At 32.9% G+C, this 13,883-nt stretch overlaps 1 long non-coding RNA gene across 1 annotated transcript; it reads right to left on the reverse strand.

The window, feature by feature from the left end:
* Positions 1-1,173: 1,173 nt before the first annotated feature.
* LOC131054873 (uncharacterized) lies at positions 1,174-3,246 on the reverse strand. Its single transcript, XR_009108066.2, has 2 exons — positions 2,387-3,246; positions 1,174-2,233 (listed from the first exon to the last, which is right to left on the reverse strand). It is a non-coding gene; the product is annotated as an uncharacterized LOC131054873 (long non-coding RNA).
* Between the last annotated feature and the right edge of the window lie 10,637 nt (positions 3,247-13,883).

Raw genomic sequence — 13,883 nt, forward strand, 5'->3', positions numbered from 1 at the left:
AATACTTGTGTAGCTGATGTGGCGTCACATGATTAACCACTTTTCACAACAAATGGTATATTTCATTCAATTATTGGTACTTATCATACAACTATTAGTGTAATGTTGTACAAAAGTTGGACATTAAATCAGCAAGTATGGGGGTATTAAATCAACTTCTATCACAAGAATTGGAACGCGCTCAACTACTCGGTCCTTTCCTCTAATTAGTTCATAGTAAAATATAAATTAAATAAAATATTAAAAAGAGGTGAAAATTGATTTTAATAGTCAATCAATTTATGATTATTAATTTAAAAAACAAAATCATAGCATTTAAAAATAATGATCATTAACTTAATAAAAACTACATTAAATTTGCCTCTCAGTAAGAAAAACCCAAGCTCTCTAACAGACATATAGAATATTTTTATTACATAAACTTCTCTACTTTTATAACATGCAAGCCATTAGAATACTAAATAAGTAATTAAAAATATTAATTGAAGCCAATTTCTAAACAGTTGACATTATTATTTGCACACAGCTGAAACAATATTTTATATGGATTTGGTTTGTCTTAACCAGTACATAGAAGATTAAGCAGTCAAACACACAGATAAGAGCAGCTCAATTGTTTCCTATAGAGTTGAATTCAAAACAAGGAACTCTTTGAATTTCGACTACAATAAATGAATCCAATCATATTTAGTGCTCCATCACAACATTTCTCGAAAGACAGAAAACAGGTAGCCTAGATAACATGAAAGCAAAATAAGAGAGTAAACTGCGAATCAAGTTCATTAAAAGTTAGTTGTTAAGAAGGAAAACACAAAGAAAGAATACTCAGAAGGCACAGGTTAGAGGATGCAGTTAAAAAGGTTCTAAAAAGTGGTTATAGACTTCATGTTATTGATTTTTTCGAAAATTTTCAAAAAAACAATGCTGCAGTTAGTTTTGCTAATCATGATCAACAATCTGTAATTTTTGACTAACCTTCGTGTTATTGACTTTTCGTAACTTTTAGAAACCAATTTAACCGTGGGCCAAGCTAGATGCACATGAGAAAAAAATTGAAATGAGTTCTCCAATCTTATTATTCAACAGCCCAATCACTAAATTAGTCAGTTCCAACTTCGACATATCAATGGATAGGACTATTCACCATCGAAAACAACACAGATTAAACAAGAATTGGGCTGCAAACAAACAATCTTCCTCACAATCTTCCTTGTCCACATTGAGGTGAGCATGTCATATTTATAGCCACTTCTTACAAAAGATATGAGCAACTTCACAAAACCTATTGGCATCTGAAATTAGTTGTCATTAAATCTTGTCTAAATGTGTATGAAAAATATGTGTAAAAACCATACTTGTTGGACTATTACACGACTTGTCATGCCCATAGCAATAGGATAAACAATGACACTACATGCATTAATAGCTATGCATCTCTTCCGCTAATAGCTATGCATCTTTTCTACTAACAAGTCTCTAATGTCCATGACTTAGATTCAACATCTCCTTGCATCATACTCACAGAATCATAGTTACAAAGGAATCATTTTCTTGATGGTTCCATACCACATTCTCTATATCTTTTTACTCGACAGCTCAATGGCAGATAAGCATGCAGAATATAGTGGCAGAAAAAGGAAAGCAAATGATGCACCACCGAGTCGGGGCTAACCAAATGTTTCTTCCATAGTGTTAGCATAGTTCTGACATTGTGAGCAAATCGTTATTTCTGATAGTAGTGTTTGTAGGTGTAATGCAATAAGAGAAGCTCACGTCATTGATGTATTTGCACCCCTCATCCACTAAACCTACATGACTACATGCAAATAAAATAGAAGTAAGGCTTATATACTCAGGGTATGTTCCAGAGTACTTCATTAGTTGAAAGAGTTTGATACCATCCCTGCAAAAGCCATTCTGTGCATATCCTACAATCATAGCATTCCATGAGATTACGGTTTTTTTGGGGGCATTTTGTCAAACAGTTCACGTGCTTTCTATATGCTTCCACATTTTCAATACATATAAAGCAGGGCACTTGCAACTATGACATCTGACAAAAACCTGCTTTCGATTATGCTTCCATGGATGTCCATACCCTGCTCTAAAGCTCCATTTTGGCACAGGCTGGGAGGATGCTGACAAAGGTTATGGAGTTTGCCTTTAATCCCGCTAATTGCATTTTTTCAAGTGTCTCCAAGACTTTTTTTAGAGAACCCACTTTGTGCATATCCTGCAATCGTCGAATTCCGCGAAGTTTAAATGCTATAGAATTTACATGCCTCTTTTTGGCTTCCGCATTTTGCATCAATGTCTATCAGGGCAATTACAACTAAGACACCTGAGGAAAAACCACTTCCAATTATGCTTCGATGAATTTTCATACCTTGTTCTAAAGTTCCCATTTGGGCCCAGGTTGGGAGAACGCTCGCAAAGGTTGTGGAATCTGTCTTTACACCTGCCAGTTGCATTTCCTTAAAGTTTCAAAGGGCTTTTCAACAAACCCATTTTGTGAATATTCTGCAACCATTGCAATCCACGAGACCACATTTATTTGAGGAATATCTTTGAAAATATAGAAAGCTTCTTCAAGAAATCTATTTTGGGCTAATCCTGCCATCATCGCATTCCACGAAACCACATTTCTTTAAGGTATTTCCTTAAAAAACCTTTAAAGCCTCGTCGAGAATACTATGTTGTGCATAACTGGCAACCATTGGAGTCCATGAAATGACATCTGGTTGAGGTATTTCTTTGAAAAACCTTATAGCCTCTTCAAGAACACCATGTTGTGCATACCCTGCAATCATTGCATTCCGTGAGACCAAATTTCTTTCAGACAATTTGTTGAACAGTTTGCGCACCTTGTATAAGCTTCCACATTTCACATACAAGTCTAGCAGTGCACTTGTGACAACAACATCTGATAAAAATTCCCTTTCAATTATGCTTAGATGAATGTTTATACCCTCTTCCAAAGCTCTTACTTTGGCACAGACAACATTTCATATTCATGTAACCTAAATGTCAAGCATAGTTTTTAAGTTCGGTTGGCGTAGAACACGGCAGCATGCAATTCAATCTCGAATCACTTCTCTTATAAATGTAAATGATCTTCTGCAGTTCAAATTTGTAATCCATTCAACCAGCTCCATTGAAGTATATACAATTTATGAACCGAACCAAAAACAATTAATAAATATAAAAACCCATCGAAATAGGAACGCACGGAAGGCACGCCGTTGCCAATACCATTCTCTACATGTAGCGAGCTTTTTCATAAAAAAATTCATTTTATTGGGGGAAGCCTTACAGCTAATTTTGTGCATCTATATATTCTAAATGGTACATTGGATTTGATGATTTTTTTTGTTGTTTCCACATGTGATTTAATTGTTTATAGGTATTGTTTTGGCTTTTGTGTAGTAACAATGTATGTTGTAGGATCCGTTATGTGCACAAGGATCAAAAAGTACACTTTTCAAAGTGTGAGCCAATACTTGCTTTTAAAGATGCCCCAATAACCGCACACTTGAAATCACCAATACTTATCCACAAATGCTCTAGTAGTTGTGTGCTTTGGGTACTAATAAAATGCAAAAATGGGCCAATTATGATCCAAAAAAGCTAAAAAATGAGTGGTTATTGATACATGCGTAATTTATTAATGAGCTTTTAGTTATTTGTTTTTTTGTTTTTTTAAAATTAGTTATTGAGAGGTTGGGTGTGCAAATATTGAACGATTATTGGAACCAGGCCTGGAATTTGACAGGGAAAATGGTCGTTTTTTCATTTTTGAACCGTATTTGACAACTTAAAAAATTAGTAGAACGTATGCACTGACATGCTATTTTTTTTCTAAAACCGTATAGATGACACTTCAAATTATAAATATACCGTAAAAAAATATAGTAGGTAATATATATATTAGTTTAGAATGTTTATTATAAAAATACAAATTTATTCAGAATATTTTGAAATGGAAGGATTTAGAATATGGAAGGATTTAGTTGTTTCTAATTTTATAATATTTTAATATGATTTTTTAGAATAGTTTTATTTTTTCATATGAATTTAGAAACTTGTCATAATTGAAATGATAGAATATAATTGATAAAATATTTTAATATGAATTTTTACAATATATTCTATTTTTTTATATATGAATTTAGAAACTTAGTCAATTTAATTTTTTAAATATATTTAATAAGATTGTTATAGAAACTTGTCATAATATATATAATTTTAAAATTTAAATGTTTATTATTACTAAATTAGTAATTATTAATTGATTATCATTTAATGTTAATATATAATATATATTAGTGTATTAATTTAGAAACTTATTTAGTAAATTTAAGATTTTTGCATATATTACTAATTTATCATTATTTTCTCATTAAGATAGTGATTTTCATTTCTTCCCAAGAAAGATGTGCATTGATTTTATATTTTTTGACAGTTAATATTTTTCTTAAAACGTAAAATGAAAGGCATTGAAATGACTAAACCGTCATCAAAAATTCATATGATAGGTAGGGGTGATTGTCAAATTCTAGGCCTGGTTGGAACATGAATAGTAATTGGTGCTCTTTCCCTACCAACAAAACTTTTATTGAGAATCGAAAAAACTCTGAGACATCAAAATCGTGGAATCTGGTGGGAGTTCGCCACCAAATAAAGCCTATCGACTAATTAATTTTGTTTATATGTTGTTTTTAAATTTATTTTACATAGTGTAGTGGTAAAAGTTAAATATCCATGTCAGATTTTATTTAGTAATTTATTTATTTTAATAAAAAATTAATTTAATTATATATTAACAAATGAAATAATTAGTTGATAGTCTATATATGATATGAGTTTTCAACTTTCAACAAGTTTTACATCATCAATTACATGCCATTGTGTTGGTTATCAAAATCAAATTAAATCAAATTTTAACTTGCAACCAATATTTCATTTAAAAAGCTGCAAGAATCAAGTAACACTAAAATCCTATATTTTTAGATTCACTTTTACATTATGAGATTAGTTTTGATTTTCGTTCATAATTTTTTATTACAAATTCTACGATTTTTCCTCATTGGTGTTGTGGACATCCTACCACAAATGTACAAAATATTGGGGTAAGAAATCACTTGCCAGATCATTTTTGGGTGTTTTATTTCATTTTAAAACAATCGCCTCAACACAAACCCATGTCACACTTTTATAAAGGAAGTGACCAATACAATTAAAACTATTGAACTTCGACTGCATAAAAATGACATTTTTAAATTGATTTTCAAATTGATGTAAACTGATGAAATATAGAAATACTAATGAAATTTATGTTTGTTATCTTTTTTATTGATGAAAAATGTTAAAAATCATGGGTTCTAGTCGACATCACCAAAAAAAAATGAAAATAAACTTATTCTTGCTTGAATTTAATTTTTCAAATAGATACACGTATATGCAGCACTAAAAAAAAAAGAAATTAAATTTTGATGTATATTTTTCTCATAATAATTTTTTTAAGTCCAACATAGTTTAATTTGGTAGTTTTCATTCGACGTCACCTTTTGCCTATTAAATTTATCATTATAAAAAATAAATTATAACCTTTTTGAGAAGATTCTCTCATCTAGTGAAAAATATATTTTGTAAAAAAAATTAATATCATTTAATATTTATTTTTAAAATTTCAAATCAACCTCTTTTCGAACTTAAAAAATTACTTACAATGTTTAAAAAATAAAATATTTTAAAATTAATCAAAACATAAAAAAATTATATGCCTAAATTCTTAACTTCGAGCTCTACAAAAGGGTATTTTTCGATTTTTGTAAAAAAAATATTCAGCCCAAAGGAAAATATAGCAGAAGTGGAAAATTTTGGAAATTTAGAGGAAATGGTGATTTGGCTACCACATTAGATGACAAATAGACAAGTTCGACCGAACTAGGTTCGACCAAACTATGTTTGACCAAACTTATTTCTTTAGAAATAGGTTAGGCTGAACTAATTTTGACCAAACTTATTGTGTCATTTAGGCACCACATGGCCGCTACATAAGTTCGCCCGAGCCTAGTTCAACCAAACTTATTCAATTGGCCTCAAGTGTGACACAACAATGTGCTTTAGTTGGTTGACACTGATAAATGAATAATAGTGCCTAAAATAGACTCTGACCAATAGCATTCAAAATGCTATGCATTCATTTTAAAAAAAAAAAAAACTTTTCACTCATGTTATATCTAGTGATAGGGACAATTTGTCTATTTAGTCTATAACTAACAACTATCAAAATAAGTATGTTTAGTATGTAAGTGCATTTTACAAGAAAAATCATTAAGAACGAGGTAAGGAAGGGGAGAAAAACTTTTTGAGTTGGTAATTATCAATATGATCCGAGTCACTTTACAAGATTTTTAGTGGAAAAATCTTGAAGAACAAGGCAAGGAAGGGAGAAAAAACAAAAAAAAATTGCTAATTTGTATGTTTTGAGTTTGTAATTCTCAATATGATTTATGTTTAGAAATAGGCTTTTTTTTTGATAGATAATTTTAATTATGTCATTTCAATACCGTTTTTTATTAAATTCTCAAAGTTTTGGTATTAGTCTTCGTAGAAATCATGATTGATATAAAACAATTGCATGACAATTTTATATAACAAACATTAAGCTAAAGACTTTTAATAAATCCTATGTTGGTGTGTGTTAATCTTGCTTACCTAGTGGATTAGATAGGATGATAAGTAGGGTACTTGTCCTATATATACCTCCACTTCTCTTGTAATATGTCACCTCATTCATTACTTTATCCATTTAATATATCACTCATTTTCTCTTTCAATTTTTTTAATTTGTTGTTTCTATTATGCCTAGTTTAGTGACTTAATTTCACATGCTATCAAAGCCATACTAGTGTAAATAGAAATGCAAATGATTTGCACACAAAATTTGACAAAAAGATTTGAGGTGAATTTATTATATCAATATTTGCACATTTCATCAATTTGAGGAGAGAGGATCCCAAATTAATGACTAATGTTCTACCTTGTGGTAAACTTGACGGATTTTTGCAAAGTTTGCAGTATTATTGAGGATATTTACGAATTTGCGAAAGTTTATGAGGAAATTTGTTTAAATTTCGAAGAAATTTGTACTTGTTTCCATTGCTTTGCTGATATTTTTTATATTTGTCTCATCTTTGCAAATATTTGTGCGAAATTTGAAAAAAAAATTGTACAAATTTGCAAATATTCATGAAATTGATTTGAATATTTACAGAAATTTACAATATTTGGTGTGAATATTTCCACTTAACTTGTAGTTATTTGCAGATATTTACCTTTGGAAGGGTAGGTTGATTGCCTATTTGCATAAATTTGTTTACAGTTGGCAGAAATTTTGTGTTTATTTACATCAAATTGCAAGCTTCAAGTGTCGATCTGTCATTATTTCTGCATTTTGATCAGAAATTTGCATGTTCCAGTGCCATTAATGAAGTCGGATTTACATTTGTATTTTGCAATTTCAAGTTCAAGCATATTCGAAGATCTGCTAGTCGTCCTTTCTGTACATAGTTGTGGAGTTCAATTTGGCGTTCAAGCATACTATGGACCATGATCGACTTGTTATAAGCACAATTATGTTCCTTCATTTACAACAAATTAACTTTTCTGATTGACCTTGCTTCAGTACAATTTCTCTGTAATTTTTGGCGCTTTCCTTCTTGGCATGGCACAACTCCTTCTTGGTGTTAAATCTACATTTGTATTCACTACTTTTACTGAGCTTTGAATTTGTATTGATAAATCAGATAATGGCGTCTTACATCTGCAAATTTTACTAGGCAACTTTTTTAGGCAAAAATTTTAGGTGAAATTCACTTTGAAGATTGGCGACTAATTTTTCCTGTTCTTGCGTGAACCGCACTTCTAGTGTGGCATTGTCGTTAACTTCATTGGCGACGTTTACTGAAAAGTTAAATTCATGTTTGCAACGAATTAACTAGAATAATGTTTGGTGTCGCATAGGGGAAAGGAATCAGTAGTTGTGCATCCTAATTTCGTGTTTCTCAAAATCTTACATGGAAATTTCAAATCACTCCGATTTTTTTACAGCAGCTTACTTGGCAAGTCCCCTGCTTATAACTAAGGTTTCAGTGCCACATCATCAAATGCGATGCCACATCAGCATGTTTTTTGCCAAGGTTTCCTAAATAGGCCCCCCCAAAAAGTGAGACCAATAGGTGTGCAAAAGGGCCCCAATACTTGTGCAGCTGATGTGGCATCACATGATTGGTTACTTTTCACAACAAATGGTATATTTTATTCAATTATTGGTACTTATCATACAACTATTGGTGCAATGTTGTACAAAAGTTGGACATTAAATCAACAAGTATGGGGTAGTAAATCGACAACTTCTATCACAAGAATTGGAACATGCTCAACTAATGGGTCCTTTCCCCTATTTTAATTTGGCACCTAAATTCTCTTACAAGGTTTGGCGAAAAAAAACATGTGCAAAGGTGTCAAACTATTTACTTTGGCATAGTAAATCTCTCCATTTTTCAGTGAGTATAGGCTTGTCCCTATTTGACATTTGAGTTTGGCTTCTCTTTGTCGCTAGTTTGCAAATATCAATCCCAGCACCAATAGTTTGGAAGGCCTCAGTTGGGTGGAAGCTATTCTGGCTCCAAAATGGATCTTTCGTACAACGTGATAGCGACGTGTTAGTCAATTGCAATCATTTATTGCAAAATCGACGGTGTAAAACGTGTGACTAACACACGTGTTAGTCAATCCGTATTGCCGTTTTGGAGCCAGAATAGATGTGTCATCTCAGTTGTAGGCATTGAAATTTGTTAATCCAAATGAATGTTTGGGCGGCAAAGAAAACTTTTCAACCCTGAGCTTAATGATATATGTTTGGCATCTTTTTTTGGTTGTAGCTATTCGGGTTCCAAAATTGCACGTCAATAACATGAAAAGTCAATAATGCAAAATTTTGCAAAAATTACAGATTGTGATTAGTAGATTTAGTTGCAGCTTTGATTTTTCGAATTTTTTTGGAAAAGTCAATAACGCGAGTTTTATAACCCCTTTTTGGAGCCAGTTTAGTCGCGTCCTTTTTTTCAGCAAAGAAAGTCACCTTGTTGGATCTAATTTAGCATGAAACATTTGAATTTCACCCTTGTTAATTGCCTTTTCTTCGTATTTTGCTTTGGTTAGGAAAATCAACATTGCCAGTTTGCAGAACAATACAATATGAGTTGCAATACAACTTGGCTAGCAATTTTAATTTGTATTTGTATTGATTTGAAAATTGTATTGCATTTGGAATTGAATGCAATAGATTATGGCACTAGGTAGGAGCAACACCATTCCTTTTTTTCATCTTTTCCCTCAAATTTGTAAATGCAAATAATTTGTAATTGTAATTTTTGAAAGGTATTTTGTAAATTTGTAATGCACTATATTATATAGTGCTAAATTTGGCCGGATTTCTATTGTGAATCAAGGGGGCTACTCTTGTGTTATAGATTGTAATAATGTCCTCTAATACACGAAAGGTTAAATGTGATTACTGTGGGAAGAAAAAGGATATCATAGATGATTGCTTGTAAAGATGACTTGATGATTTGAAACTCCTTTATCAACTGCAATAACTACAACAACTTTGTATTGCAAATGATATCAATTTGACTGATTCTCTTGCACTAGCATCACCAAATTCATCTACAATTGAGGACACTTCATCTCTTGTTGCTTCATCATTGGATTCAATGGAACATGTTCATATCATTCTTCTAGAGACTACTTCTTGTGACATATTTCTACTAGACATTGCATTCATTTTTTATAAAGTTCTAGATTGCAAACTTGGATGACACCATTGATGAAATCCATATCCTTTTTCCTAATAGATCCTATGGAGTTTCATCATCTCCTTCAGATGATTCAAGGACACATTCAAATCCTCATGTTCTTTCTTTGCTTACATTTGCCTCTACAATGATAGTTTCTACAAATTTGACTTAGTCATCATTCATGTTGACATCTTCTATAGATGTACCTGAGACTTATTGGTCCAATTGTCTCTTTGATGGAGAACATCATACATCCATGGTTACTATACCTAAATCTACTACGACACTTGATTTTTCATACGAAGTTTTGTCACATTTCAACATTAGCTTAGACACTAGTACATTTGGAGCGGTTTTCCGACAAGCGTTTGTCGGAACTCAGACAACTAAACGTCGGAATTTAGACGTATTCGGGAAGAAAATCCTCATCGCTAGTTTTTCGTCGATGATTCCAACGATGGGATTCACGTTGAAATTCAAACAACACCACGTCGGAACTTTCTATGCACCTGCGACATATTTTTTTGACGAGATGTCGAAATTCTGACTTCGTTGCATCCTTTATTGCCATAACCTTTTGTCAATGACCCTTTATTTATCATCGTAACCTTTGCCGATGACCCTTTATTTATCGTCGTAACCTTTTTCCGATGACCCTTTATTTATCGTCGTAACCTTTGCTAATGCATTTTACTTTAGCAGTGTCCATCGGGATAGGTCTTACCGAAAGCCTCATCGGCTATCGGCAAGACATGATTTCTCCATTGCTGCTAGTGTGTGTCTTGTCGATGGACCATCTATGTCGGAATTTTGACGATTACGATGACGGACGAGGCTGCATCCTACGACGTTTTTGTCGTTGCATGTATGGAAACATCGTCAGTTGTCTTGTGGTGTTCGTCGGAATTCCAACCTTCCCCAACATTTAAAAAAAAAAAAATCTCGACTGCTTTTGTCTACACCAATGACCCTTTATCGTCGTAACCTTTGTCGATGCATTTTACTTTTTTCCAGTGTCCATCGGGATAAGTCTTACCGATAGCCTCATCGGCTATCGACAAGATAAGATTTCTCCATTGCCGCTAGTGTGTGTTCTATCGATGGACTTAAATAGTGTATGTTATCTCGATCACATGCTTCTACTTGTTGGTGTTACCATCGGGTTGACTTTTGCAGATTACAAAGGATTAATATCAATAGCATTAATATCAATGAGCTTACAAAGGATTAAGTGCAGTAGGTACTTCATTATCAGGAAGATAAAGATGAAATAGCTACAAGAATGCATGAGAAGACTTATCATAAGGAACCATAATAGTGTTTAAAAACCTCATTCTCACGTGTGGAGAGGTTGTTGATGTTGATTTGAAGGTTGATCTATGTGAAAACATACTGCTGCAATAAAAATTCAACGTTTTCCTTGCATTTCATGAGTGAAATCTGAAGCATATTGTGGTTTTATTTCTTCATATTGATCTTCACCCATTGGAAATTGTTTGGTGGATGTTCTGAGAATAATTTAAATTCATTTTTAAGGTTCAATCAATCATTTTGTGCACCAAAACGTTGATTGTCCTGAAGGCTGTTATTTGACAGTTTTTATTGGATTTTGGGGTTTATTATGGATGAATGACCCATTCCACTTTTTGTTTCTACCATGTCTTGTGTAATGGGTCCAATATGTTGTAAAATAACAGATAATAACCATATGTGTGTAGGAGAAGCATGAATGTTTGAATGGTGATCACCAAATGAGCAAGTTGTGTGTTGTGTGAGTAGGGGGTGCATGGTACCATGTATTTGATCTGAAGATTTTCCTTAATGAGGATTTTTTTTCTGATGGAATGTGTTAAGATATGTTTAATTCAAGGTGATACAATGTTTGTTTTGGTTTGGAAGTGTTTGTGGGGTTCATTTTGAGAAGGCCCTAGTTTTTGTTCCTAGAAAGGAGGGTTTGTGTTTTGGGGTAAAAAATGAGAATGGATCTTTGAATGGGCATGAAAATCCTTTGTTTTGGAAGGTAACTCAAGACTATTTTTTGGTTTGGAGTATTTTTTGTAAGTTATGTGGGTACTTGCTTTGTAAAAGTGGTCTAATTAGGACTAGTTTTGGGATAAAAGTCATCATTTCGTATAGTTGTTCCAAAGGAGTAGTGTTATTATTTTTGATATGATATGTAACTCTGAAAAGGGTATCTGAATATGTGATTTTTTTTCCAATTTTTTTGGGAAGTTTGGAAGTTAATTCCAAAAAATAGGGTTTGGAGACCTAATTGGAGAATAAACCTAATTGGTACCTAGTTTGGGGTTTGGGTATAAACCAGTCATTTGAGAGTTTTAAATATGTTGAAACATGTTTTTTGGGGTATGAGAAGATCCTGGGAAGTGGCAAACCAAGTTGGGAAGGTTGAAGTCAAGTTTTGGTCCCTTGAGAGGGCTTAGTGTTGAAGGGTAAGTTGGTAATCCTGTGGGTTAATGTTCAAAATCAGTTGATAATTTTGTGAAGACCCAACCACATAAGAAGGACCTTGGAGGAATCCAAGGGGAATCAGGCTCGGACCAGGACCTAGGAAGAATTAGAATCAAGATCCAGGGGTTTTAGTGAAGAATCAATAACTTAGTTTAATAATCAATTTCTAGCAGTTCCACCTCCTTTTATGCATGCTCTTTCTTCAAATTTGACCCAAACTAAACTAAAAATGAACAATGAATGAACAAAATGAGGCAGTGTGTCTATTCTAAAACAAAATGAACAAATGTTAAAGAATGAATAGAGAAAGTGTATCTATTCTAGAACAAAATAAACTCACAAAACCAATGAGGCATGCATTCACTTGTAATGGGGAACTGTCTCGTAGAAGCATGTTCACAACCTGCAACACTGAATATGTAACCTGCAAACAAGATGCTTAGCATCAATAAGATTAACAATGGAGCATAATGAAAGATTGAAAAGTGTGTTACCTTATTGAGATTCTCTTTGTTTCAAGAATAGTTTAATATTCTCTACTTAACAGGGCCAACCACGCGAAGGTGGAAGCTCATTTGGCCCCTCCCCCCCCCCTAATATCACTCTAAATTCCCCGTTAACATCTAACATTCTTCCATCCATTAATGAAACATAACATTGATTCATTATCACGTAACATTCATTAACACATAGCATTCATTAACATTCATTAACACATAGCATTCATCAACATTCATTAACAAGTAACATTCATCAACATTCATTAACACATATCATTCATTAACATTCATTAACACATAATTAAATTTATTAACACATAAAATCTAGTTGTTAACATATAATAAGATTACAGTCATTATTTATTTTTCTTTCTTTTTGAAGCTTGGAGGTAAAGACTAAGTGGACGATCATTGTCTTAATCATTTGTCCCCTCTTCAGTTCTTCTGCCCTTTGCTCGTGATCTAGTTAATGTGTGCCTAGTCATGTACTCACGATGAGGACGCACATGCAAAGGGGGGTCCGCTGCAATAACAAATAAATGGGTTAAATTCATGAGTTTTATTATTATTGTTACAAGTATTTTATTAATTAAAAGAAAATTACAAGGGTGCTCTTTACTTGATAGGGCCATATCATCTTCCTGATCATTTTGTGTAGCCTCATCCTGAACATCTTGAACACCCTCTAAATCCTCTGGAGTTGAAACACGAAAGGTTATAGTAATAAATACATCAATTGCAATTAAATTTGTTTAAAGGAATAATAGTGGTCCTCTTTACCTGGTGGGGCCCCATCACATTCCTAATGTTGTCTACCTGGATCATTCTCAACTTGCAGGCCAAGGAAGAAGTTGTTTTTGCAAGCTGAGCAATCTCCAGTCTTCGATTAGGCTAGAGGATTAGAACTCGCATGCGTGAGGATCCTAATGTAGTCAAAAATTTCTAGGGTCGCAATTTTATGACACTACACCAACCAATATATCTCCTTGTACTGTAGTTACACTCCAGATCTCATCAATAGGAGCAACCTTATGTTTGTAAGCAAGAG

Source organism: Cryptomeria japonica, chromosome 5 (genome assembly GCF_030272615.1).
Source record: "Cryptomeria japonica chromosome 5, Sugi_1.0, whole genome shotgun sequence".
NCBI classification, from domain to species: domain Eukaryota; kingdom Viridiplantae; phylum Streptophyta; class Pinopsida; order Cupressales; family Cupressaceae; genus Cryptomeria; species Cryptomeria japonica.